This window comes from Podarcis tiliguerta (assembly GCF_965153285.1).
Source record: "Podarcis tiliguerta genome assembly, chromosome: 10".
In the NCBI taxonomy this organism is placed as follows: Eukaryota; Metazoa; Chordata; class Lepidosauria; order Squamata; family Lacertidae; genus Podarcis; species Podarcis tiliguerta.
The window spans coordinates 36,822,423-36,848,487 of record NC_139543.1 but is presented as its reverse complement, the minus strand read 5'-3'; the positions used below and the strand labels follow the sequence as shown (position 1 = coordinate 36,848,487).

The 26,065-nt window shown below is 41.1% G+C and overlaps 1 protein-coding gene across 4 annotated transcripts in view; it reads left to right on the top strand.

The window, feature by feature from the left end:
• MGAT4C (MGAT4 family member C) overlaps window positions 1–26,065 on the top strand; it is a 309,266-nt gene that overhangs the window by 226,349 nt on the left and 56,852 nt on the right. The gene's annotated exons all lie outside the window — the stretch shown is intronic.

The following is a 26,065-nucleotide window of genomic DNA, read 5'->3' as shown; positions in this document are numbered from 1 at the left end:
AGGTGGTATTGGGTGCATAGTGATTTCTTTCTCATTCACCCTGTTCAGTTATTTTGGTCCATCCTAGATGACAATGTGCACTCTAGTCATAGCCCCAGTGTATACACAATAAATGCATCATGGGGACTTTGCACATAATTGATATATGCAGAAAGGGACCACCAACAGGGAGGGAATCTTGAAGGGAGCATTTAACAGAGAGACATTTAGAACCTTTTTATTACTGCAGGTGGATGTTGCCATATTACTTGGAATACTTGTGGTAGTGATTCCATTTTGAATTATAACATCTGTGCATTAAGAATAGAACTTGGACACTTTTAATTCTCAGAGGTTGCAATTGTATAGTGAAAATAACAACAACAACAACAACAACAACAACAACATATTATTATTATTATTATTATTATTTATACCCCACCCATCTGGCTGGGTTTGCCCAGCCACTCTGGAGGGCTTCCAACAAAATATTAAAATACAATAGTCCTTCAGATATTAAAAGCTTCCCTAAACAGGGCTGCCTTCAGATGTCTCCTAAATGTATGGTAGTTGTTTATTTCTTTGACATCTGATGGGAGGTCATTTCACAGGGCAGGCACCAGTACCGAAAAGGCCCTCTGCCGGGTTCCCTGTAACTTCGCAGAACCTTTTACTTGCTTTACAGTTTCTAATTTTAAAAAATCCAAACAAAAAGAAAGAAATAGGAATGGTTTGAAATCTGGAATATACTGGAATGGGGAAACCTACCTTGAAAAGTTTGGGGAATAGTGCAAGCAAAGTCAAAGGCAATGCTCCAAATGATCTAAATAGAACCGGAGGCAGGGCACCCTGCAGATTTTTTGAAAGTGTTACAAAAAGCAACATCTTAATACCATAGTTAATTTAAATTGTTTCTAACATCTTCTCATCCACGAAGCTCCCAGTCCCACTCAATAATTTACAAATTGCAATCCGCACTAGTTCTATCTGTCCAATTTCATTTGTGTCTGGTTTGTGATTGCCACTTACTTTCTTCTCCAACCTTTCATCTTTTCACTTTGAAAGTGTCGCTCTCGGCGCTGTGTTTGTTGCTCCAATTCAGTTTTCCAGGAGCAAATTGTCCAGGAGGACAATTCACACTTTCCCCACAGATTGGCTATATTTCTAAGCCATTTTCAACACTGTGAAATCTTAAGAAGCTTGAGGAGCAACTGAGAGATTTATACTCATTCCAACATAAATTCAAATGCACATGAAGTTTATTTCATTTTACATATTTATTTCATTCATTTCCCACCCCTCCAAGGAGCTCGAGGTGGCATACATACCTAGTTCTCCCTCAGCTGCTTTAATCCCCAAAGCAACCCTGTGAGGTAGGTTAGGCTGAGAGGTAGTGACTGGCCCTAGGTCACCCAGTGAGCTTCATAACTACATGGGGATTTGAACCCTGGTGTCACAGGTACTAGTCCAGGACTCTAACCTCTGAACCACTGTGGCTCCCTTGTTGTCTGGGGTGGGTGAGAATGGAGTAGAGCCACTGTCCTACTATGCAATCAGTAGTGCGTTTGTGCAATTCTTCAGATAAAAATCCTTTAGAGGTTCATCAACAAAACAATATAAAAAGCATAAGAATCTGCAGCAGATATACTTTATCAGATTAAAACTATATAGAACTCCACACACACACACAAACACAACATAACAATAACACAAGCGAAACAACCCAAAACTTGGAATACATATTATCAGTTTGTCGATGACATTTGGTTTAGTTAAAGTACACCTGCAGATATATCAGTGTTGGATTAGGCCTCTCCACAATGACACATGTGACATTGTGTAGTAACCTAAATAATAACCTAAATAATATTTAGGTGGCACTGTCAAAGATGTTGTAGGAGCTCTTAATTAGCACTACTGTTACAAGGAACTGGGTATGTGAGGAAGCGATAAATGGCAGCCGCCAATTAGTAGCTATCAAGAGGATATCCTTCAGCAATTGCATTTAAATTTAAACTTAAAAGAGGGGAGCAAGATGCTTCCTACTACAAATGGGAAACCTGCCTCCTGATGAATTCTCTGCATACGAAACCCCCCACCCTCCAAAATGGCCCCAGGTTTTTGCCTTGTTTCCTCTGTTCAGTTTGAGCTGGAAGTTTATGCCCGGAAAATTCAAACTCATTACTAATACAGGCACGCTCAGTTGAACATCGTCTCGTTTTTTTAAAAAAAATGAAAATGGCAAGGATGACAACAGAAAACCCTTTCATGGAACAATCACCCTGACCACAGGGTATAAAATCATACTCTGCCATAAACTTGGTAGTTGTATTAATGGTTATTTATGCTGTGCTACAAAATATTATGATAGTCAGTAAATTATCAGTCAAACAATAAAAGGAATGTATTTATGTAAAGGGTTTTTTATTGACACTTTTAAATGCCAAATCGTAGTCCTGATGGAGTGAAATGTTATGCTAATAAAGTAATGGGAAAGGGGGAAGCCCACAAAGTTAAATATTGTGCTAAAACGGACTCTGTAGAATAAATGAAAAATGAGTTTTGCCTGTTGGCAAGGATTTATCCACACCAGGGTGTTTTAGGTTTGAGGGGTTTTGGGCAAAGTGACCTCTGGTGACCTCTGTCCTCGACTCCTTGGGAATTTCTTGGTGGCAACTATCAGAAGATAATGGAGTCAACTGGATGTTAAGCCATTGGGGGTCAGGCTCAGTTGCTCTCTTGGCTTCCCAAAACAGTGGCTCAGACACTCCTGCCACATGTGTCAGGGATTGTACTCAAGAGGGCAAGATGGAGGAGGAATGGTAGAGATCACCTCCCCTCTTCTCCTGACGCTGCAGGAGAAGAGGAATGCAGCATTGAATTACAGCAGGGGCTTCAGGAGTTTGAGGAAGATCACAGCTCAGAGATAGGCGAACAGAAGAGTTGGGAAGTGTTAGCAGAAAGGGAAGGGGAGACAGAAGCAGAGCAGCCATCTGACACATCTTCAATAATAGTAATAGTAGTAGTAGTAGTAGTAGTAGTAATAATTTATTATTTATACCCCGCCCATCTGGCTGGGTTTCCCCAGCCACTCTGGGCGGCTTCCAACAAAATATTAAAATACAATAGTGCTTCAGATATTAAAAGCTTCCCTAAACAGGGCTGCCTTCAGATGCCTTCTAAAAGTCTGGTAGTTGTTTTTCTCTTTGACATCTGATAGGAGGGCATTCCACAGGGCAGGGGCCACCACCGAGAAGGCCCTCTGCCTCGTTCCTTGTAACTTGGCTTCTCGCAGCAAGGGAACCACCGGAAGGCCCTCGGTGCTGGACCTCAGTGTCTGGGCGGAACGATGGGGGTGGAGACGCTCCTTCAGGTATACTGGACTGATTGTTCATTAAGAGTTCAGGAACAAAGGATTCAGAGACAATTGACCGCGAGCAGCCACCGTAAAGGGAGGTGCTGTTGCTAAGAAGGAGGGAGGAGGAGACCAGTTGGAGTAACAACATTGTCAGGGCTTGATGTGTTCTTTTGTCTCTTGCTATTATGAATGTATAAACTCATTAAAAGGGACTCTAGCTTGCTTTCTGGTTTTCTGCAACCAGGGGAGGAATAGCTTTCTCTAAGTCTCGACAACATGCTACATGGTACCAAGCTCCCTGCACCTTTCACCTTCCTTCTCCTTCTTGGTAAGTGCCAGAAGCCTGTTGGACTGGGAAGCAGCACAGCAATGGTGCCCCATCCTCACCAGTCACCACTGGTGTAGCCCAATGGTGAGATGATTTCTAGAATGAAAGGAACGACGCGCACAAACAGCCAGTGTGGTGTAGTGGTTAAGAGCGGTAGTCTCGTAATCTGGGGAACTGGGTTCGCGTCTCCGCTCCTCCACATGCAGCTGCTGGGTGACCTTGGGCTAGTCACACTTCTCTGAAGTCTCTCAGCCCCACTCACCTCACAGAGTGTTTGTTGTGGGGGAGGAAGGGAAAGGAGAATGTTAGCCGCTTTGAGACTCCTTAAAGGGAGTGAAAGGCGGGATATCAAATCCAAACTCTTCTTCTTCTTCTTCTTCCTCATCTAACTTAAAAGTAAAGGAAGTGCTGCAACAACAACAACAACCCCATTATAATTTTCTCTCCCCTTTCATAATGTTTGAATGCAATTTTTTCTCTCTCATTAATTGACAGGCAATAGTTGGGGGGACAGAGTGCAGGAGAAGTCTTCAGCACAGTACTAATTTAATGTCGTTGTTTCACCAACACTTGCAGCATTAGCACGCCAGAGATCTGTGGTTCAGGCAGACACCCCACTGGTGTAGTTGCTGAGAGCCAACTTTAAAAGAGAATGCCGGCATGTGGTATACTGCATGGGTAGGGTCCCCCCCCCCTTTTCTCCTCCTCTTCTCGCTTGCCTGGCATCATTTTAAAATTGGGCTTGCGATAGACTTTACATAGTACACTAGGGATGTGTAATGTTAAACATTAGGGGAGTATAATTGGATGAAAATGTATTAAATTGCTACTGTTTGGAGTTTGCATCACTGAGTAGCAACAAACAAAGGCTGAAAATGACGGATTAGTAGGAGTAGCTCGCTGCGTTTACCATGAATTCCCAGCTGGACTGTGCAAGCTTTGAAAAGTGAATTGGAGTTGGTGTTGCATGAAGTTTTTATTTATTTAATTACTTTAAAAGAATATTTATTTATTGTTGTTCCACTGCTATCCATTGAATTTCATGGCTGAATCAAAACTTGGATCCAGATCTATTTGGTCGAGGGCCAGCACACAACCAGTTCCATGACACTTTGCTGTCGAGTGTTACAACAAAATATTGGTCTTCTTGTTCAGTGTACTGGTGCCTTTACTTAAATCTGCAAAGGAAGGTCTTCTGCGTTTTTCAAGATGGAAATGGCACTAGGATGATGGCTGCACCATACAGAGGTCCAGGTATCATTCAATTCAGCAAAATAATTCGAAGATATACAAGAGTGTGTGTGCATGTGCGCACGCAAGCACTAATTTAGGGGGGAACAACACAGGTGTACATAATGTGATGTGTTCCAACCTTCTAGTACAGTGTTATTCCATCTTGGGTCTCCAGCTGACTTTGTAGAAGACATCTTAAGGCAGCCCTGATTAGGGAAGTTTTATCGTGATGTTTTATCGTGTTTTTAATCATGATGTTTTATCGTGTTTTTAATATTCTGTTGGGAATCGCCCAGAGTGGCTGGGAAAACCCAGCCAGATGGGCAGGCTATTATTATTACTACTACTACTACTACTACTACTACTACTATTGGCCAATGGTGAGGGATGGTGGGAGTTGGGGTCCAAAAACAGCTGGGGGAACCCAGGATGTACAACTAGTGCAAAAATAAGGATATAGAAAAAAATGTCTTCTGAAAATCTCCCCAAGCTACAAATGAAAGAATGACAAGAAATTAGGAGTGGGGATTTTTATTTAGGCAAAGTACATAACAGCAGTCTAAACTACAGAGCCTAGGGCTTGCTGATCAGAAGGTCAGCGGTTTTGAATCCCGTTGCTTGGTCCCAGGTCCTGCCAACCTAGCAGTTCGAAAGCACATCAAAGTGCAAGTATATAAATAGGTACCGCTCCGGCGGGAAGGTAAATGGTGTTTCTGTGCGCTGCTCTTGTTCGCCAGAAGTGGCTTAATCATGCTGGCCACATGCCCTGGAAGCTGTACGCCAGCTCCCTCAGCCAGTAAAGTGAGATGAGTGCCACAACCCCAGAGTCATTCGCAACTGGGCCTAACAATCAGGACTCCCTTTTACCTTTACCTTTACATAACAGCAGCCAGTTTGCACCTAGAAAGCTACACAAGCCAGAATCTTTTGTTAAATCACTCAGCCATTTAATAATGTTCTAGTCATTATTAGCATGAATGCCTCTTCTCTTGGCTACCCCATATGGACTATCAGAGATGCATTTGCCCCTTTTTTGTGTATCAAAGTGTTGCTTTTATTCACTCTCACTCCATGCTTATTAGCATCTACAGGAAATACAATAAAGGTGATTGTCTAGAACAGCAGGTTACTCTTTCACATAGCAAAAAGACAAGTTTCTATCCAGTTCCCTAATCACAATGTATCAAGCATCTTTTTTAAAAAGCAGAAAAACAGTGTGATGAGAGTCAGTTCAGCATAACTAGCAGAACCCATCAAAAAATATTAAAAATACTTCTAGCTACACTATCATTATGTGGTTTCAAAAGAAATCTTTTTGCTGAGGATTAATTGCTTTCTGTAACGGGTTTCTCTGTTCATCCGCATAATTCTGTTTGTTGCATGTCTGGTCTGTTGTTATGCTAAATAACAGGGTTTTGAAGATATCGAACAAGAAACAGCTTAGTGCATGATAGTTTGGGGACACAAACATTTCCATTGCCCAGATTTATTGCGTAATGAATTTTGAATCCCAGACACATGTGCTGCTTATTATTTATTGTTGCTGTTAATTCATTTGAGAGCATAAGTTACTGGAGGAATTGTTCAAAGTTAGGGCAAGATCCCAGTTCATCGAAATAATTAGGAACGTTGCCAAAGTCCACAAGTCTAACTCAGTTTAAATAGTGTTTTCCGTTATATCTATTTGCGTGGAAACTCTCTCATTCAACATTTAAAGGATTGTAAATCATAGGTTTGTCTGACAAACCCTTTGCCAATACCAGTATGAAGTGATCTGGTTCACACTTTCACACTTTTCTGAATTTCAGGATGCCTTCACCCCAAAAATGTGTTTATAAATATGTTAAGAACTGCATATTGTGTGACAAAATATATTTTAAAATAAGCAATTAAGTGTGAATTCTCATGCAGATGTAACACACATTAATGCAGAACTGGAAAGGAACAGACTTAGGAATGAAAAAATGTGAAAGTGACGCAGATGGGAAATAACTTGATCCCTTGTAAAACACTAAGCTACTTGAACTGGAATTCTTGGTAGATTTTTTAAAAGGGATTATATTTATTTTAATCTTTCCCTATCAAAGAAAAACAAGCAAAAAATCAACAAGAACTCAAAGCATATGCATTTGGTTACAGCAAACATAAGAGCGAAACAAGTAGTCAACAGAAAATCATAACACGTGCACAAATCAACACTTAGCGAAGCAATCAGGGAACCGCCACAGAAGTAATCATCTAGCCAAGCATAAAGAGAAGAGGAAAATTAACTCATTCAACCTATAACATCACTCCATAAAGCCACATGAGTTGATGGAGGGAGCCTATTATGCTCTTTGACTGAAACATATTTAATAAAACAAAACCATTTCACATAAAACTTTTTTTTTCTCCTTGGAGTCTTCCGTTCCCTTAATTGACAAGCCCCCCCCCCCCCCATTTAGGGCCACCAACCAAATCTGAGAATACCACTCCTCAAATTAGGTGCTATTCTGCTAATTTACCATTTCAGGATACCACTATGCAGGTTGCAATATAAAAGGAAACCAATGCACTCTGATAAAGTGCCTTTTTGTCTCCATTATCTAAAATGGACAACAGTGCCAGAAGTGGATCTGGTGACAGCAGCTGCCCCATAATCAGTTGGAGCTCATAGAAAACCTTCTTCCAAAGCTCCTCAATCACTGTGAAATGACCTAGTCCTCCACACAACATCCAACAATTGGGACTGGTACTATGTGTTATCCTATTCAGAGACTGAGGAGTCAGATATCACCTATGAATTTAAAACAATTCTCTTTAAATCTTGCTGATGAAATGAAGCTTTCTCCCACACATTCTCCCATTTTTTCTGAATTCCCTTACCACGATAAGGTACTAGCAGATTCAGCCAGAAAAATAATAATCCAAATCTGCAATTATCTTAGTTTGCAAATGAATGCTGATTAACAACAACCTTCCTGCAAAGTGTGCCTTTGATCTGAGATACCATATTTCTCCAGATAGTTTAGATTTGCTGCTTTGTCTAAGACCATTCACTGAACTTTACAATTTGGAAAGAATTTGGAAAATATCCAATTCCAAAAGTCTGTCAGCTGCAGCACTGAAGTAAAAGCAGGGGCAGAGCTTGGTAATATGGTGCCCTGAGTGAGGGCAAAATATCTCTATTTCTTCTTTTCACAATAATTCCTTTTGGAAAAGAGTTTGTTGAAGTGCCCTCCCCCTTCTTTCCTTCTGTTCTGTGCATGCTCTCAAGTGCACTGTTTGGTCTGGGAAAGCGCCCGCACTGCCCTAAATCTGGCACTGTATAAAGACTCACATTTGTTTTACAATTGTATTTGGGAATGGCTACCCGGGTGGTGCTGTGGGTTAAACCACAGAGCCTAGGGCTTGCCGATCAGAAGGTTGGCGGTTCAAATCCCCGTGACGGGGTGAGCTCCTGTTGCTTGGTCTCTGTTCCTGCCAACCTAGCAGTTCAAAAGCATGAAGTGCAAGTAGATAAGTAGGTACCGCTCCAGAGGAAAGGTAAACAACATTTCCGTGCGCTACTCTGGTTTGCCAGAAGCGGCTTAGTCATGTTGGCCACATAACCTGGAAGCTGTACACCAGCTCCCTCAGCCAATAAAGCGAGATGAGCACTGCAACACCAGTTGTCCTCGACTGGACCTAATGGTCAGGGGTCTCTTTACCTTTTACCCAAGTACAATAAATATACACCTTTGATCAAGTGTGGAAGGAATGCCTCCGTATACAATTGGGCATGTTCATTTAAATACTCATAAGCAAAGTCCATATTTTTCCAAGTTGCTACTTCAGAGTATTTTTAAGAGGAGCATTCCAAATATGATGTCTGTGTGCACAGTTCACATTTGCAGAGAGCCTCATTTATTTTGCGTATCTGTACTGAAATAAAGAGTGAATTGCCCTTAAGTCATGGAATATATATCTTTCAAGACGCTTCAGACTACATCTTTCAAATCTCTAAAAATGGTGTAGGCAGTTACTTCCTGCTTCTGATGCTCAACCTTTCATCTACTGGTCTCATAAACAGTCCTACAAGCCTGGCTGATGAAAATTAGTATTTAAGAACACCACTTGTATCTTGGCATGTCAGAGGAATCTGTTGAACATGGACTACCAAGCAGATTTTCTTCTATATTTTTGTTTGACCCCATCACAGCTCAGACTCTTGCTATGAATTCTTTTCACCTTAGTTCTCTACAACAGAAGCATTTTGTTAAACATACACACATTGTATGTAAATAGATACACAAACTGTTTTGCAGTGGGTGTTAAACGTGACACACATACCTGACCATTTTTTTGGGTAAAGTATACACATTTGTGAAATAAAGTGTTGCAATAAAAAAGCTGTTTATGCAGTTAGATGCGTGAGAGAGGCTGCAATCCTATCCCCCCTTACCTGCAAGTAAGCTCCATGTAATTGAATGGGACCTACTTGTGAGTAGACATGGTTAGAATTCCAGCCATAGATACCTTTGTGATAGGCCATTAGCCACTTCACTAATTTTATCTTTAAAGTGCCACAAGACTCCTTGTTGTTGTTAGTACAAAAGACTATAACAGGGCTACACTTCTAGAAATGCATTAACTTTGAAAGGACAAGGAAGGCAATTGATTTGTAAATATCTATGGATGGCTGAGATGTTTGTGTCTATTGTGTACTATGATAAATGGAAAAAAGTACATCTATTTCTACATCAGCAGATGATGAAACAGGGAAAAAAAATACTTGTGCAAAATAAACCCAGAGGCTGTTTTAATGTAGCAACACTGGGCACTGGCACTGCAGGGGACGCTGTATCAAAGATGTAGAACAGAGTGCGAGAGGCGCCAAATTTTAGCATTGCACAGGGTGCCACTGAAACTTGAGAGCCCAAAGTCCACCACTGATAGACCAATTGCAATGGGACAGAAGGCAGTGTGAATGAATGTTGGAACAGATTGAGGCACCTTTCTATGTTCCTATTTGCATCCCATTGGTTCTTGATCATAGCTTGAATTGAATCTAAACTTTATCCTAGAGGAGCACTGAAATATACTCAGAGTTAAGTGTTGACAGGCCAATCAGGTTGCTGATTCACTTCCTCCTGGAGCCGGATTGGGTGGCTCCTGCAGACCAATCAGGTTGCTGCCTTCCAGGATCCTACCTGCCTATTGTTCTAGGATCCAAGCTCAGTACATAACAAGCACAAAGAGAATTGAAAGAGAAGAAAGAGAGGAATGAGAAGAAACAGAATACCTTCCAAGTAGGATATTGCCTAGGATAGAACATTCACATCTACACCACAAATATAAAACTAGTCACAACCAGTCTAACCCAGTACAAACTCCTCCAAGCATCCCTGGGGATTTAGTAAGGAATTATGTGTGATTCCTGGTGTCTAATTCAAAATAGTTTTTTTTTGTTTAAAATCCACGGTGCTAAACTAGTTTAAAAAGCAAGGTTACATTTGCAGTGAAGATGTGCCCAGGACTCCAGTAGTAAGACCAAAGCCAGTGCTCAGCAGGTGCTTGCTCCAGTCTGGTGCCCTCTGCATATTTTGGATTACAACTCCTATCTGCTGCAGCCAGCATGACCAATGGTCAGAGATCATGGAAGTTATAGTGCAAAACACCTGGAGAGTACCATTACCAGGTTGGGGAAACCTGGTACATACTATCATAGTTTACTTCCTGAAGTACTAGTTAGTGTCCAGGCACAGTGTGTCTAATGTCGTTGGGGTAGAGAGTGGAAACCAATAATGACAGGGCAACATACTGGGATCAAACCAACCACAACTTTTATTGATTGCAGGTATCAGTTGGCTTTGGCATAGGCATTGAGTGTGAATCCTGAATCATCCAACCTGTACTGGTGACAGATTATTCCTTCAGGGCCAATCCTGGGTTATGAATTACCTCATGATGTGCACCAAATTGAACCAATCTTCCAGGATGCCATTCAAAATGTTCTATGGCCCATTAACCCCTGTTTGGGCATTCAGACAGAATCCGTCCCCCTGGATTCCTTTTCTGAGGTACCCAGATTCCTTGAGAGAGGAATAGGGGTAGAGCACCAATCTTCCCCCAATGCTGGGACTAAGCATCCAACTCAATGCCCCTTTTCTACCAGCAAGTTGTGACAATTGCTATGAGGAAGGCAAAACTTCAATTTTGTCTGTAGGTGAGTTCCTCCTTGGCCCCAAATATGGTAACTGAATAATTCCACAGCAAGGTCCAAGCATGAACTGTTCAACATGCCTACTGCATGATTAGTGTCAAAACATTAGGGTAGGACATCTGATGATATCGTGAGCACAGTCAGTTCAAATAAAAAGAAGGCAGACCTGAGTGAAGCCCATCCAGGGTAGATTTCACCCAGGTCTGCTGAATAATGACCCACCCCTTAATTCACCTATGATTGGCCAATTCTTGGGTATGTCCAGTCAACCATCATGGCCAACGGAGGAAACGCTATCTGTTGGCCATGTGGGAAGAGTTGTTCTCTGCCTGCTGACTCCCCATAGACACGCCAGGCCACAACTGCTGCCACTGCCAAAAATGGTAAGTGGACTTGTTGTGAGTGTGTGTGTGTCTCTGTGTGACCCAAACAAACTTTTAATGATGAATTTACCAGGCTTTGCAAGGCAATTAATATCCTCTGGGATTGGAACAATTCAAGTGCTAACCTCACTTAGGATTGAATTTACCTGATATTTCCTTCAAATTGCTTCTCGAGCTCTTAATTTCCAAGGCATGAAATTTCCAAGGCTGTTGATTTCTTGGTATTTGAGCTCCGCTTGAGATCTATTTCTTATGCTGTTGCTTAGCTATTATATTTGATTATTAAATAAATAGTTTCTCCATTTTCAAGTAGTTTTGCTTTTGCATGCAAGGAATGCTAATTTCATGTTTACCACACAATCCCATTGAAGGGGGAGGGAAACAGAATCACACAGCAAGTGCAACATCCAGCCATCAGTGGCAGAAATTGCATATTTATCATGGAAAATGACAATCCCTCTCTTCCGTATTTCACAATGAGGTTGTGGTTCCATGCTGTAATCAAATGTGGAAAGGACCCATGCCTATCATATCGGATATGGTAAAAGACTCCAATGAAGGAGGTCTTTAAAAAATAAGGTAGTTGTAAAAATAAATAAGAGAATACACTCACTTCATCCCCTCCCTACACTCAGATGATTAAACCATGCCATTTCACATTAAAGCTGTTTTTACCAGGAACTTAAAATTGAACTTATTTATTTTCTTTCTCTTTTAAAAAAGACTCTGCGTAGTCACAATGGTAACCAGAAAACCACTCCTCTAAAACATCAATGTGCCTCTTGTGCCTTCACCTCCAATTCTGCCTTGTGCAGCCTGGGACTGAAAGGAAAAACAAAGGCAGTTTGCTATTCTTGTTGCTAGAAACACAAAATGTATGTAGTATGGAGAGACTCACCAGAGAGTTAAATGTCTCTCTTTCCTCCACAATTCATCCAAACCTGCCCTTCAAAGGCAGAGCTCAGCCTATGCCAGGTAGCCTGATTCCAGACCATGTCTCACTCACTACCAGCCTGTCTTTGATGTCCCAGTGACTGCCAGCACTTTAGAGTCGCTGTTGGAGTCATCACTGCAGAACTGAATATAGAGCAGTTGGAAGGGTCTCCTGGAACATTGGTTGCCTTATTTCTCCTGGGAGACTGGAGAAGAAAACCAGCTCACCCTGGAAAGACTAGCCAGAGGGAGGATGATAGAGGCAGGCAGCTCCTGGCTAGCTTTATTCATTATTTTTACAAATGATGTTCAGGACTTGGGGACACCTGCTAGAAGGTGTCCCACTCCTCTTTCTCTACGCACTTATGTTCTGCACACAAGTAACACATGAACACTTATCTGTGTCAAATATTTAGGCTCTAATCCATACCAGGGACCTCTCCAGATGTTCTTTTTATCGCATATTCATGATGATTCCCCCCCCCCCCCCCCATAATGCTATTGGAGCAGTCATACACTGTTCAACAACATTTCCAATACTATTTCTGCCTGCAAAAGTTTTGGGGTGATTATACTGACTTGTTGCCATGTCAGTGCATATCCTGTAACTCCAGACCACAATTTTGGGGGTGGGTGGGGGTTGTCCCACCTTTGTGATGTCCTGCATATGTTGTTGGACTACAACTCCCTGACTATTGGCCATTCTGTCTGGAGTTGATGGAAGTTGTGGTTCAACAGCATTTAGATGGCATTATGTTGTCTACCCCTACAGTAAGGGTATTTTGCTGTAGTAAGTGTAGCAAAGCTGCTGTGGCGTCTAATCTTTTCCATTTATATGCCCCTAGCATTTCCCACTTTGATGCTAAAAAATTGAGCACAGCTGCAATGTTTTACAGTGCAAAATGCTATTTTGTTTTATAATGTAATGCATCGTATTAGACAATACACTTTCCCACACTGAGATTCAGGTCCTGTGGCACAGATTATTCATTACAATTTTAACGAAAGCAAAGTTATAAGGGAAAGACACCCTGAAAGTTGTTAAGCCTTTCAGAATAGTATAATGAAATGTACTCCTTATTTCCATAGTAAGCAGCAGGATTATTAATAATAAACAACACCTTCCTTTTCATGAATATTTCATTGTAGAGTTCAATGATCTACAGGGGATAGCATCTGCTTTTCCATAAACAAAGAATTTAATGACATGAATATCTTTACCTTACTGATGGGCTGCATATGCAAAAGCCACTCCTAAATAAACTGTCGACAGTAAATCCTCATCAAAACTAACTTATATATTGTACAGTGTTACTAATATTTATAGTATAAGCTTAACACATTATGTACAAGTTCCCAAGGAAGGAGGACTGGAGACTGAGACTGAGATGTTAACTATGATATGTTATAACTTTTAAGCATGCTTCTAACTTTAGGTCTTGTTTTATGTTTTTATTATTTGTGAATGTGTGATTGTGTTCTTGAGGATAGCAGGCCTTGGAGAATGTGTATATATCAGCTAAATTCTGCACCTACTTCAGCCTTTATGCATAATCTTCAGCAGGGCTTGAGGAATGTATCTCAACCATATTTTGTACACCACTTAAAGGTTTCACTACAATCAAGTGGTATAAAGATTTTGTTCCACACAACAACACAACACAACACAACACAACACAATATACCTTGCCGGCAATATACACATTCTCCAATAGGTATGCATGGTCTCCAAGAAACACATCATTTTTTTCCTTACCTCTTGTTCAGAGGCATTGCATCTGCACCCCTTGGGCTGCTTTTTGTCCACTGCCTAATCTTACTTGGCCCACAACATCTTCTCCCACCAATTAGAACAGCAGCAGGAAGGAGTGACGAGGTTCCAAATAAAAATTGACTTTTTTGCCTGCAGTCCAATCCCCTTATCACCATTCTGACCTGCTCTTCAGTCAGTTGAGCAGTACAAGAAATGGCAATGGGTAGCATCAGAGGAGAGTTTCCCATTATTATTGACTCCCATGCTGCTATTCAGTTTTTCTTTAGCTTAATTAATACCAGCAGGGAGGGATTTTCATTTGAATCATGGGAGAGGGAGGTAAGGTTGAAAACTGTCCTCTCCCTGCTCTCTCTTGCGCTGCTCAGCTGACCAGGGAGCAGGTGAGAATTGCTCCCCCTTTGTTTTACCTGAGCGCATGGGTGCCCCTTCAGATGCCAATAGCAGTATGTCATTGGGGAAGCATCACAGGACAACTAATAAACTGAGATATTGTATGGGCAGTTCAATATAAGCCCTTTGATTGCATCAGTGATTTCAGGTGTAAATACACCTGCAAAAAGACAGCAGTCCTGCATCTGGTCACAAAGGAGATGTTGCAGCAGAGGCTCCATAAGGTGCTATGCAGGTTTCCAGTTAAATCAAGGGCTGCAGGGCAGAACATACAATGGTTTGGAAATATAAAATCTACCCGTGCAGCATCGTGTCGGTCAGTTAATACTAAACAAAAGACTGATAAGGCTAATTCACTTAAAGATATGTAAATTTAAATTAAAAGAAGTTCAGCTGTTCCAATAAGGGAGTCACCCTGACATCACCATTTCTGTGAGCAGCATAATACACAAGCTGGGAATTTATGGACCATTGCAACATTAATAGCCATTACTTGGAATTGTTTGAAAAGACACCCCTAAGAAGTTTGTAAAAGTAGAGTCACTATTTGCCATATGAAAATCTGCTTATGCATGTCGAGGGCTTAAGTAATGTCTGATTATCAGGTTATCGCTTGTGTTTCTCATTTATATCAAGGAACACAAGGTTCCAGCAGAATGCAAATTCCGCTTTCCACTCCTTGCACAGTACATGAGAGAAAACATGTCAGCTAGAAAAGTCTGTGGTAGTGTTACAGTTAACAGACCCGAGGCATCTTGCAGTTCAGGCAGGTTTAAAATGGCATCAGCATTTAATGTGTTCAAAAAGAAAATATAGCTATAATAAGACCCATTTTGAAATGCGTTCCTTTAGCATTCAAACTTTAATAGTGATATTTATATCTAGTAGCACTCACCTGAATACCATATGAGTAACCTTGATAGCACATAAATGAACTGATTTATGTTTGAAACTGGAAAAAGTGGGCTACAGCAGACGAGCAGTATTATCACATTTGTTCTAAAAAAATAATAATGCAGCCCCACTTTTCAGGCATTGGTGAGGATGGGAGAAAAGGAGCATTTATTCTGAATGACTATGAATGGATTTTGAATATATATTCAACACTTTTGTAAATTTTGCAGCTCATCAGATGGGAATACTGAAACAGTCAAGGATAAATTGAGCACAGAAAAATGTTTTATAGGTGATATTTAGGCATTTGTAGTTTAATTTAGGCATTTGGGGTTGTGGCCTGAGAAAATCTGTATTACAATCAAAGGGCAGGATTCCACAAGACAAGCAGTGGTTCACATGCTGGAGGTTATAAAGTGCTGATGTGTATTATTCAATGAAATGAAACGGAGTTGACAGCAGAGATGGCATAAAACCAATCAATGGGTGTGGCGAGGATCTGATTCTTAATACACTTCTGAGACCTGCATCAAGAGACTTGGCTGACAGATGTACAGATTTGCTTTCTATAGAAGTGCATTTTTGTCAGGGATCAACTTGGCTCCAGTAAGGGCAAGAATTAAATAAATGACTTCCATGAAGGAAAGGGATTTGCCAAACCTATAGAAATAGGGCACCTAGCAAAGTGAAAATAAATACAGTGTGACAATTGGCTTGATGGCAGTTGCTACTACATTGGGTCACTGATTTTGTGCCATCTGTTGTTTTTCAGTGCAACTCAGAAGATTGGATTTTCACCTCACTGTGTGTTTGCTGCATTTTCAATTCACTGTACAAGCTGCTAGAATGCCACCAGGCAGTAGTGATCAGACCTATCCTTTGTATCGATACTAAAATTTAGGATTTGTATGGATGTAAGTGTCATGGGCTAAAGAAAACATCTTCAAAATGGACCATGTATTTCATTTTTTGGGGGGGGAAAATAGAGCGTTCTATGTCCATTTTCCAATACGATGTGAGTTCAGATTTACAATTCCAATAGAAAACATAATGCTGAGCTTTGAGAACCCATGGGCACATTTGTAAACAAGAAACACTATTTGTGGCAACCACATTTGTGGGAACCATGTGGGAAGCACAGGTGGCAGCTTTTTTCCTATTAGCTATAATAATATACATGAGTAGGAGTCCGGCAGAGACACATGCTGAACTGGCATGTTCTCTCCCTCCTGGTCAGCTGGGAGATTCAAAATCTTTCTCCAGCCCAAACATCACAGCGACTGATACCTAAGAGGTATCAGCACACTTCAGGATCAGCAGAGTATAGGTAGTCAGCATACAGACTCAGTAGCGCAGCAATTTGGCTAAACTACGTTTATTTACCATATACACACTTGGAGCATCGTAACTCAGCTCCTTCCTCTTCAGCATCAAACAGCATAGAGGAAAGAACAGAAGGACAAAAATCCTACATCACGGAAAAACAGTAATAAAAACATCCTGTCTCCGTCAATTCCCACAATGTGGAATGAAAACACACACTATCATGAGATAAAACAATCCCATGACTGCAACATGGGGAATAAATCCTAACAGGGGATACTCTGTGGACTCCAAGGAAGGCTTCTGAGGGCACCTCTGTGCCCACGGGCACCTCATTACGAACATTAAAATAGCCCTCCTGAATCAGCTCAATGGCTCATCCAATCAGGGATCCTGTTCTCACAGTGGTAAACTAGACATAAATGGGAAACAGCCTTTGTTGACAACCCCTGCTTTAGCAGTCAAAACAAAATTTAGCTTTAACTAATAAATATGAGGGTTTGACCATTAATATTGGCTTCATCGCTCATACCAGATTTCTAAAATGTGCAAACTAGCCAAGACTGCATGAAAAACCAACAACAGCGTATAGCAGGAGAAATATGCACCAAAAAGATTGTGAATTTTCATAAGGACATAAAAAACAACAACCCTGAACTTAAGTTTGGGAAAACGGGAAACCAAAAGAAAGTGAAATTGACAATTTTGTCCATCCCTAGGCAAGATAAGAAGGTGCTTAAGTGTCGCACACCTGCCAATTCTCTCCAGCAAATACCATCCCCATCTCCTGAGGCTATTGTTCCCCAGACAGGCTTCCTACTGGACTTGACTGGGCAAAACTAAGCTAAAAGTGGCCAGAGGAAATTAACATGTGGAGGATGGTTTGAGCACTCCTCTTGGTGCCTGCAAATACTACCCTCCATCTTCTGCATTAGCATTGTAAATATGGAGTCAGGGAAACTTTGTGTTTTTCTACTCCCCAACCCCCACACTAGGAAACGTCACTTATGATGAAAAGAACCTTTCTTTGCATTATTTCAGCAAACACAGTTTGGGGAACAGATATACCATTTGCCAGAATAGTTTCCAGTTGCTTGGAAATGTGGCAAGCAGAATTTAAGATTGGGAAAATGTGAGAAACGAAACTGGTAGATTCACCTCAGAGCAAAGCCACATTTAAGGTGGTGAGGGCAGTTCCCCACATAGAGCTGAGGTGGCGCCAAGAAAGGGAGCTGCATTTTAGAGTCTCCTCCTCATCCTCAGCCATAAATAAGGCTAATCGCTGAAGAATTGATGCTTTTGAATTATGGTAATGGAGGAGACTCTTGAGAGTCCCATGGACTGCAAGAAGATCAAAACTATCCATTCTGAAGGAAATCAGTCCTGAGTGCTCACTGGAAGGACAGATCCTGAAGCTGAGGCTCCAATACTTTGGCCACCTCATGAGAAGAGAAGACTCCCTGGAAAAGACCCTGATGTTGCGAAAGATGGAGGGCACAAGGAGAAGGGGACGACAGAGGACAAGATGGCTGGATAGTGTTCTCATAGCTACCAGCATGAGTTTGACCAAACTGCGGGAGGCAGTGGAAGACAGGAATGCCTGGCATGCTCTGGTCCATGGCGTCATGAAGAGTCGGACACGACTAATGACTAATCAACAACAACCTCCACCTTCCAGTTCGCAGTGAGATTTGTCATAAAAGGGAAGGGGCAGGGAGAAGGTCTAGAAAATCCAAAAAGTGAGCAAGGTGCATCTCTTTCCACCACTTGCACTTCCTGTCCTCTTTCTCTCAAAACCAAACCTCATTCTCTTTGCTCAGGAGGAGGACTGAATGGTGGGAGCTACCTCCGCAGCCCCTTAGACATAATGCACAAGAGCAATAAGGCAGTTTTGGAGACTGGAAGGGGAGGAAAGGGGGGGATTTCTGAAGCACTGAAATTTTCTTTCTGCTTGAGAAAGATGGCTCAGAAGGGAGGAAGGAAGAAGGAAAGGGGGAAGGGAATCCAGAGAAATCCCTCTGACACCTCTTTGTTAGTTGTTTTTGTTGTTGTATTGCCTGGGAGGGAAAATCAGGCTGCGATGAAGGAGAGGAATAAAGGAGAGGATAGGATAGGAGCCGGGGAGAGCAAAAAACCTGCCAGCCTCCTGTTGTACCAGTGCAGCTGCTTGGCCATCATTGGGGGGGGGGGATTGGACACACAAATTTGAGCTTGGATAGGGTGCCATATTGTTAAAATCTGCCGCTGCCCAAGCACCTGAGCAAACTGCACATTTTAATTATGCTAAAAGGTCCTTAAAGCAGGCATTGTTTTGTCCCCAACACCCAAACTGTTCCCATAACACAGTTGCTAGGTCACAGTCTGAATATTTAGCAAAGTTCAGCCAGAAAGAAAGAGAGCTCCGTAGAGATTACATTATATTTTAATATGTTTCTAATATTGCCCTTGCAGCCACTCTAATGACCTTTTCTTTTGAAAGTTTTGGATGGGATGAATACTTCTTTGCACATGTCTCCCCCTGGAATACAATGAACTGCAAAACCATTATTATCATTTTATAAATGGTTACTTATTGCCTCTTCTTCCCCAGTTATGTCCTGGTTTACTTGGTATTATTGCTGACTTTTATCCAAGAGCTGTCAGATAAAGATATTAGTTCTGAGCTACGTTGTCTTTCTCATTGCCACGCCAAAGGTAAATGTGTTCTTGGAACAATATTGCAGCTCTGCCAAAGCACTCTAAATGACAATGTTGTTAAACTTCCCTGTTATAATGGCATTCACATTGGATTGCACAACCAACCCAGACAGCTCTTTACAGATTTCATTCCCATCTCTCGCTGAAAGGTAAAGGTGAAAATTTTGCACAGCAGAAAGATAAATAAACAGCCATGCTTCAATCTGAACATTGTGCCAGATCAAATAAACATCTAGAAAGCTTTAAAAAAATCAATCCAATGAATAAATTAGATAAGTGATATAAAAAGTCTAGCTTCTTCAAACAGGAATTTTTGTAGATTTCTGTTTAGCAAAATGGGGGAGCACTCCATTTCAACCGTGTATGTTCCACCTAAATGGTAGAATTCAGATGCCATAAAACTATGGTTAAGATATCTTTCAGACTTTGCTGGTATCAGTTAAAAAACCACATCTGGCTTCTGGTAGTCTTGCAAATCCAAAACCCAAAAGATAAATTAAGTTTTCTGTCTAAAGTGAGCATATTTTTATATTATATAAGATTGTGGCCTTGGGATCTGGAAGGAAAATGCAAACTTAAGTTTGGGGTTTGCAGATGGTCACAACTTTCAGTGTCCATTTAGAAGACAGGAAGAAATCCCATTTTACAGACACCAGCAAGATACAAAGCAGCCCCTCAGAGATGCATCTCTGGGAGAACCTGCAATGAACAATGAGAATCTCTGGGATAATGCAATGAAAGCTGCAAAACGAGCTTTTTCACAGCCTGCACTGCCACAGATAGGCACAGTTATGTGTTCTTACCAGTGCTCAGTCAGCTTCAAAGAAAGACTTGCACCATTCGCACTTCAGTCTTCATCCAACTTGTTTCATAGTTCAGCGGTCCCAAGAAGCTGCTCAGGCTTCATAATGCCAGAAAGGATGCTCAGGAGTGATCATGTCAACTGCCCGCATCATTTCACCGTTCCATAGCAAGACCAGGGCTTTGACAGGATCACTAGCTTTCTCCACTGGAAAATCCCCCACAGCATTCAGGAACACATCTGGTCCCATCAATGTCCTAGAGTGAGCCATCTGGACCCACCACCCTTACAGAGGGAAACTGCCACTGTCAATCCAAACAACCAGATAATGGTGTGACCATGACAAGGGAGTACATTGCACTCCCTCTATCTTCAGTCCACCCCTTGTATCACTTTGGGAAAATATCACATCAAGAGTGAGCCCTGCCTGGTGTGTTGGACCAATGACCATCTGAGAGAGACCCATGGTTGCCAAGGAGGCCATGAAATCTCAAGCTGTTACTTGTGTTACTTGTTCTTTAGCTTGAAAGTGGAAGAAATAAGATAATAATCCCTGTCCGACCCAATAAGCGACCCAGGCTGATGTGTTCGAATGCACATGATAGTTAGCTATACTTCTAGAAAACATTGCATTATGGTGAGTGGAACATGGATGGATGACATGCCAGCATCCTCAAGCTAGGCTAGCTGAGAATTGTTCTTCCATTATCAGAGCTTGCCAATGAATTTACCCACCAAGTTATGCTGAAGATATAGTTATCTTCAAGGGCTGTACCCCATATGAGATCATTTGCCTATTTCAGTTGCTGGTAGGATACTGGTCACCAGGAGATGCAAGTACACCAACCACAAAACTTTACCAACTTTATAAAGCCAGAGAAGAATAGGCTTAATAGAAACATCAGCCCAATAAATTGTTACTCCTCTGAGAATATCTATTCCTCTTCACGGACCATAAGAAAGCTAAATAACCTCATAAATTTTTGTAATTGTTTAATTAAATAAAAACATTATGCTATCAATAACTAGCACTTTTTAATAATAATAATAAAGCAAAGCCTCAGTGTAACCTTTCTTGTTTCCTTATTTGGCATTTCCCCCATGTTTTATTTTCTGCTGACATTCGGAGTATCTTCATTTCTATGTATATCACTTGTTATGTATGCTGTTTTGTCCTCTGTTCTCTTGCTCTCCTGTGAGATCAGTAAAAGTGATATCTCAGCATAGATAAGACAGCTAAATCAACACATCCTTCTTTCTGCATTTCCTTGACATATTATTTATTCTGATATGTTATTGGTATATAACAGTGTACTGATTTATTTACTTTGAAAGATTAGTGGCAAGCTTTCTCACAAACTCTGAATAATTTATTGTCATAATTTTCCTTGTTCCTTTCAGTACCTCTTGTTGGTTTTAAGGCAGTAGGGTAGTTATTCAAATATATACATTCACTAATTTGGTCGGTGTGCTTTTAATTAATATATTCTATGTCTGGGTAGCCAATGTGATGTTGTGGACTACAAGGTCCACCATCCATGACTATAGGCCATGCTGTCTGGGACTGCTGGGAATTGTAATCCACAACATCTGGATAGCATCACATTGGCTAGCCCAATTGGTGATGTATTTCAGTTTTGAGATGGGATGTTCCTCTGTGGACATGTGCATCTTCCATCAAACTTTAGAAGAAGAAAAAACAACAACCTTGCCATAACATTTATGTAATGGAATCCAAACCCTTTTCTCCCATGGGAACGTGCAAGATTTATCACTCTTCATTTTATTGGGTGGTTTCTTTTTGCCCCCACCTACACCAAAACTATCTGCCCAGCTTTAGTAAAAAGCACAAGCTTCTGCATAGCATGGCTGGTGCAGTATCACCTCACCATTTCAAATGTGCATTTAAATGGATTGTTGGATTAAAATGTAATTAAGGTCGTTAATACATTTTTCATCAAAATATGAGGTCCTGGCATCTCATTATTCTTTAGAAATGCATGGTTACAGTTTAAGTCAAAAACCATTTTATTCAACTCGCAGAATGACACAAGCCATCTAAAACCTTTTTTTAAAATGTTGAGATTCTGAAGTTCATATTCTGTAACCAATATAAGAGCTTCACAGCCTATACAGCCAGGAAATTCAGAGTAATCTGTGACCTTCTGGTTATTTTCTGAGGAGTAGAAATGAAAGAAACTATAGAAATCTTAGAAAAGGAAAGTGAAAAGAGAACTGCCATACTTTTCAGGGTATTATTGAAATGCAGACATAAATTTAATTCAGATGAGATCATTTGCATGCAACTGGATCAGACTGCAAGCTTATCTCATTACAGTCTCAAGCCGGTGAGTTTGTCTTCCTCTTACAGATGCCATTAACTTTAATAATATGACTGCCTGAAGTGTGTACAAAATGTTTGGCTGCTATATCAACTGTATATTATGGTGAGATTTAAGCGACTTTCATTCCGTTACATTTTCATTATGTTGCATTACAAAACAATACTGATAGAAAATTGAAGCACTGAAATGAATGAAAGCTCATTTATGCCATTCCTTGTCCCAAAGGCAAGATCACCCATCTACCACCCCTCCTTGGCCCTGTACACTAACTTGTGGAATCCAACAAAGGGAGAACCGGCACTGAAATAAGGATTACACCAGTGGTAGCCAGGATGGTGGCTTCTGTATGTTGAACTACAACTTCCACCATCCCTGCCCATTAGCCATGAGGGAAGTTTTAAGTTTGTGAGCTTAACCATGAGTCCCAGTTTAGATGACACACTAAGCTAAATCATGGCTTAGCACTGTGTGACATGGGAGGATATGATGATGATGATGATGATGATGATGATCAAGGAAGGAGCAATACTCGTCTCTAGGAGAATTTTTCACATGGTCCAAGTAAACCATTGTTTAGCTTACTATGTTATGCAAACCAGGTCAATGTAACAAAGGCTTTGTTCATATGTAATGTTAAACCATGGTTTAAACAAATATTAATTAATAAACTATAGTTTAGCATAAACTGACCAATATCTTAACAAGTTGCTTGGTTTGCTAACTATGGTTTGCCACTAAAAGTAAGCCATTGTTTGTTGTTAGCTTACTAACCTTAAGTATGGCTTAATATTATGTGTGTACCCAGATGGTTGCTTAATTATGGTCTAGTGTGGTTTCTTTGTTTACTCTGCCCAAATCACCCTTAATGCTACAGAAGCACTAGCCAAGAGCAGCTGAAAACAAAATAAAACTGCTCTCCGTGCTCAGCAGTTCCTGTTGATTGTGTTAGGGATAGGGAAGATGCCATGGCTGCTAAATTTGCCTGGTAACAGGTTCGTTTTCCAACTCAACTTTTCCACCTCCAGCTTTCGCTTCATAGCTGCCGTGCATAGTGGCAATGAAATCTCAAAATATTATTGCACAAATAAAAGCATATGCCCAGCAGTGTTGCATGCGATAGGGTGGCACTGGGCTTCTAACACTGGCAAGAGTGCTGCTTAGGTGGACAGATCTAGGATGGGGCAGTGGTGGGATTGAGACTGTGTGGATCTGCTGGTGGGAGTGCTGTATATAATACCAGAGAGTCATGCTAGCCTTTCACTGTACTTACGTCTTCATAACTGCCATCATAATTTCTCTGTGTTGCTACTTTCAGTGAGCATGATCCAGCCAATGTGAAGCAATTTTAAGCTCTGTGCTTAACTCTCCCCTTGAACTGATGGGATTCTAAAATGCTTTATTTTGATGGGATTGTGCCCTGGGCATCTGATCCATCTAACTTGGCCATAAGTATCACTAAAGGATTTAGAAGGTGCAATGTGGTCTGTGAGAGAGTTAGTGGTTCATCAACTGTGCATTTAGGTGCTTTAAATAAAGCCCGTGCTGTTCTGCCCTAAGTGCATAATGTATTTGTAGTAATAATCTGTGTGTGCCCCAGCTTTAAATAAGGAGGGGAAACAGAAATGCAATTGACCACCTACATTTCTCCACAAGTAGTCTGCAGCTGCAAAGAAATCTCAGGTTCAAGTAAACACGTGCAACAACAATAACAAACAACACTCCATAAATGTCCCTGGCAGGAATACATGAAAATATTCCAGATGTAAATGCATACACACCAAGTAAGCGATAATCCAACACTAAGTGTATTGCAGTGGCTGAGGGGATATATTACCCTTAGGGATTGCTCTGACGATCTATTTTCGCATTGGTTCTTATGCTAGGGTGAAATATATCACCAGAGTGATGGCATTTGGTGCAATACTTCATTGGAACAGCAGCTCTTAGTGTTGTACGGTACATCATCCAAATGACAGCCTTCCAGTGATGTGTAATACATAACCACCCTAATTTCATTTTGGCCTTAAATGCACGGTGCTCAGTGATATTAATAATAATGCAGTGCTTCTTGGTTTAATATAGTGAAGTCAACAGAGTACCTGCAGTTTCATCCTGCAGCTGTTTTGTGAATATAGCATCAGATGTGACTTGGACTCCCTTGGATCTAGGAAATAATTCACATGCTGTATTCAATATATGTACATGTTATCATCATCTCTTCCAGTGTGTGTGACAGAAGTTAGGTGACAAATAAAACCTTTAGGAAGGCCCTAAATCTCTGCAGTTTCACATCTCATTTTTATTTATCCCTTGTTATAAGAGTTTGCAACTTCTTCTTTACGATCAAGGTAGCATGCAATTTATGGCTGCCCAAAGGAATATTGCATGCCACTTTCCCCGCCATTGATTACAGCTGTCAGCCCGCTGTACCTAGCAAGCTATGTCTTCTTTGAAGATGAGAAGAAAGGAAACACTTATTTACTGTATTTGAAGCTGTCTGCAGAATGATGACATCCCTGCCTTCCCCACCAAAGAATCTAGGAAACTACTAGGTAATGCACAGCTCCATGTTGTCTTCCAGACCCATTGTAGTGATTCATTCTTCTGGTGGCTCCTGAAAGGAAGAGATTGCAAAAGAGGAACCTTGGCTGCCAAGTGATCATCCTCAAAATTATAACCTAGCAGGAGGTACATTGGGGAAGGCTGGAGATATTGGACAACTAAATCATGGCAGAAAAATAGAAGTTGGGATCCTAGTTCTGAACAATCATTCAGAGCTATGAAAAATCACACAGAGAATAAGGCTGCCCCATCAGGACCAGCTCTACCATTAGATAGAGTGAGGCAGCTGCCCCTGATAGCCAGATGTTCTATCTCTGTGTGTGGCAGGGTAGTGGCAGAAACCTAAAGGGCATTCCTCCTGAGTCCAGGGGCCAATCCCTTCTGTTGGATGATAGAGCTGTGTGTGACGTACAGCCTACCCAGCACCTCCTAAATGAGTCTGCTTTCTGAAGGATGCTAACTGTCACCAGTGTCAAAGTAAGTTGCAGCTTCCAGTTCAGTTGGTTTTTCTACATGGATTTGAAGAGGCACCATATTGTCCTTAGCCTCAGGCAGCTAAATGTCTTGAGAACAGGCCCGTTGCACATCTCCAGTTGAAATAAATCAGAGCTAAGTCATTTGCGAATGAGGCCACAGTCCTAGCTGTCTGTACTGAGGAGTGAGTACTTCTGAACACAGAGCAGTAGCCTTCTGAGGAAACATGGACCAAATTGTGCTCAAAGTCTGCCATTGTAATCAACAGGACCTGAAGTATTTTAGATCTCGTAAACTGGGCTGCTAATTAAATTGCATTTACTCTACCAGAAAGGAGATTTTCATATGACACTTAAGCATTTCATTATCTTGTCATTCAGTATTATATTTGACTCCTTTTTGTAAG